The following is a 524-nucleotide window of genomic DNA, read 5'->3' on the forward strand; positions in this document are numbered from 1 at the left end:
GTCTCACGACCGTTCACTCTGATTGGTTAAGCCCCGTACCCCACCCCCTCCTCTGCTCTCACATCTTCAGACACAAGTTAGTTTTGGCACAAATATCTCACAAGGAATGAGCCAAAAGTCAGGCCACAGTTTTATCACGCTGTGACTCGCGAGAGCACATTTGTGACTTGCAGCAGCAGATTCAGGAAGTTGTAATCGCTAAGTTGAGGTTATAAAGCAAAATGAACACTTGGAAAAAATTTAATTACAAGTAAACTATGGAAGATAATTTGTCAGATGGACTATTTTTTCTCTGTAACTTCAAATTCAGTTCACGTGTGTGTGAGTTTTCTTTACAGCAGAAATTTTTGACATACAAGTTCAGATTTTTGATGCACAACTTCTCACATTTTATTCTACAAGTTTTCACATCAAATCTACAAGTTTGTTTATTTTGGCACATTTTTACCTTCATATTATTAGCAGTCACATCCACATATACTGAAATGACTTTCTTTGGTATTGATCTATCATGGTGAATTGGT

Source organism: Melanotaenia boesemani, chromosome 6 (genome assembly GCF_017639745.1).
Source record: "Melanotaenia boesemani isolate fMelBoe1 chromosome 6, fMelBoe1.pri, whole genome shotgun sequence".
Lineage (NCBI taxonomy): Eukaryota > Metazoa > Chordata > Actinopteri > Atheriniformes > Melanotaeniidae > Melanotaenia > Melanotaenia boesemani.